The 3,088-nt window shown below is 39.9% G+C and overlaps 1 non-coding gene across 1 annotated transcript; it reads right to left on the bottom strand.

Annotated features, from left to right (window-relative positions):
* Positions 1-483: 483 nt before the first annotated feature.
* On the bottom strand, positions 484-590 carry LOC128289189 (small nucleolar RNA R71). The gene has a single exon (XR_008278883.1). It is a non-coding gene; the product is annotated as a small nucleolar RNA R71 (small nucleolar RNA).
* Positions 591-3,088: the final 2,498 nt, after the last annotated feature.

Genomic DNA, 3,088 nt, shown 5'->3' on the forward strand with positions numbered 1-3,088 from the left:
AAGGTGCAGCTTAAGATACGAAAATGAGCAAGAAGGCGATACTCAACCCCCAACGAAGAGATGGCTAAAACCAAGGCAATCACTACCTTACGCAATTGCGGCTAATCAAAATCTGCTCCCAGCGTTACTATGTATGGCTATACTAAACCTTCTTTAACGAGGCCGAGTCAAGCATAGTTAGATCATTGTAGCTGCAAATACTCTTGAAGCTGAAACCTAACACAATTCAAATGATACAGCAATTTGTTCAGTTTGATGGTTTGCTGGATGAAGATCCCAACGCTCACTTAGCAAACTTTACGGAATTTTGAGATCTAGTTAAAATTAATGGCATTTCGGCGATGTCATTAGTCTTGATTATTTCCTTTTCATTGAGGAACAAAGCTACAGTGGTTGAACTCATTACCATGAGGGTCAATTACTACTTGGGAACAAATGACAGAAAAATTTTTACTAAAATACTTTTCGCCGGCTAAAATGGCTAAATTACGTAATGATATCTCTTCTTTTGTGCAAATAGATTTAGAAACACTTTACGATGCATGGGAGAGATACAAGGACTTACTGAGAAGGTGAACTCACCATGGGTTACCGCTTTGGCTTCAAGTACAAATATTCCACAATGGTCTAAATCCCTCGACTCGACAAATGGTTGACATAGGCTGTGGAACCATCAACAATAAAACACACGAAGAGGCTTATGAATTCATTAAAGAAATGTCCTGAATAACTATCAGTGGCAAGTCATGAGGACTAAGCCAACAAAAACAGCCTGAGTTTATAACGTCGACTCAGTTACTATGCTATCAAATCAGGTAGAACTTCTCAATAAAAAGATTGATGGTTTACTTGGTTCTACGCAGGTACATCTAGTAATGAGGTGTGACTCAAGTGGAGGAGGTGTGCATACAGAATATCAATCCTTCAATCCTACAACTGAAGAGGAACAAGTCAACTATATGGGTAACAATAACTTTAGATCTCAAAATAACCCATACAGTAATACTTATAATGCAGGTTGGAGGAACCACCCAAATTTCTCCTGGGGTGGTCAAGGGAATCAAAAGCCACAAAATCCTCAGGGTTTTCAACAGCCACCTTATCAACAAGAGAAGAAACCAAACCTTGAGGAGATGCTCTCAAAATTCATATCAATGTTAGAAACCCGTTTCCAAAATACTGAGACAGCACTTAAAAATCAACAAGCATCGATCCAAGGACTCGAAACTCAAATAGGCCAGCTATTAAAACTAATCTCTGAACGACCACAAGGTAGCTTACCAAGTAATACTAAACCTAACCCAAAGGAACACCTCAACACAATTAGTACTCAAGATAAGGAAGGATTCATTGCGCCTGAGCCAGAATTGATGCAAGAAACTATGGTGAGCAAAGGTAAAAGTGAGGTAAGTCATAACAAAAAGGTGAATGAAGAATATAGACCTCGTGTGCCATACCCTAACGCGACAAGAAAAAACCGCTCAGATGAACAATTTGGTAAATTCCTCAAACTTTTAAAAAAATTACATATTAACTTACCATTTATTGAAGCTTTGTCAGCAGATGCCAAATGCAATGAAATTTTAAAAGAGCTTTTAGTAAATAAGCGGAAGTTGAATGAGCGTCGTATGTGGAGCTAAGCGATCGCTTAGCTATTCTACGAATAAGCTACCCCACAAATTGAAAGATTCAGGAGTTTTACAATTCCTTGCTTAATTGGTAGTTTAGATATAAGTCATGCATTAGCTGATTTAGAAGCTAGTATTAACGTCATGACTTACAAAATGTTTAAGCAACTAGGTCTCGGAAACCCAAGCAGACTAGGATGAGCATCCAATTAGCGAGATAAAACTATAAGATTCCCTACGAGGGATTATTGAAGATGTGCTAGTTAAAATCGATAAATTTATATTTCTTGTTGACTTTATTATTTTAGACATAGAAGGATAATAATACCCCTTTGATTTTAGGGAGGCCCTTTTAAAGCTGCTAAAACAATTATTGATGTTGGCACATGTGACCTCACACTTCACATAGGAGCGACACGATCATCCTTCAAGCTCATAATTACGGCATCACATCGAACATTAAAGGTAATAGTCCACACAATCTACTAAAACGATAATATGACTTTGCGGAAATTGAGCTTCAAAGAAGTTCACGAGCCATGTTCTAGAAATAATAGAGGACACATTCATGAAGAACAAAGGCTATGGATAGAGGAGCTAGATGAATGGCAAGCACACAAACCGAGAACACATGATAAACTGAAACTATGACAAAACAAGCCGATACCTCTCCAAATCAACTTAAGGTTGGCAATAAAGTCTTACTAGATGTCGCAGATCCCCATTGTCACTACCACAGAATGAGGAAATCCTCTAGTACTCAATATTTTTCCATTGATGCGGTGGAGGTGAGTAACCCTAAGTTCGACACTTTTAAGGTAAACAACACCGATTAAAACCTATTTTGAGAGATTGATAGCAGGAATGAGGAGTATAAACTCCTCGAACCACCTGACCATTCACTAGAGAGGTAAGTCGAGCTTAGGCTATAAATAAGCACTTCTCGGGAGGCAATTGAGCACTAACATATTTTGATTTCTTTATTTTTAATTTCTAACGCCTTAAATCATTAACTTTATCTTTGAATTGCAGATTTTTTAGCGCTGACGGCGAGCTGCAGGCGTGCCTAAAGCCATATGGCGAGGGAAAGAGACACGGCTGTGCGATACGGTCGTGTGAAAGCAGGACATGATTTCCCCAAAACACGGGATGCGATAAATCCCCATGGCCGTGCGACATGGCCGTGGGTTGACTTGATAGGTGAACCTTGGCGTGGGAATGGAAAGCATGGCGTACTAGGGGCAAGGCTAGATTACATTTCTTCGACACGGGCATGAGACATGCCCGTGCCTTTAAGCCGTGATAAACAATACATAGGCGTGGTACCCTAACACACGGGCATGGGAGAAGCGAACAAATTTAGGCACGACCATTCGACATGGGTGTGACACACACACCAAGACACACGGGCATGGGATAGTAGCAGGCCGACCTAAATTGCAAAATTCAAAAACACGGGC

The sequence above is a fragment of the Gossypium arboreum genome, unplaced genomic scaffold (assembly GCF_025698485.1).
Source record: "Gossypium arboreum isolate Shixiya-1 unplaced genomic scaffold, ASM2569848v2 Contig00598, whole genome shotgun sequence".
NCBI lineage: Eukaryota > Viridiplantae > Streptophyta > Magnoliopsida > Malvales > Malvaceae > Gossypium > Gossypium arboreum.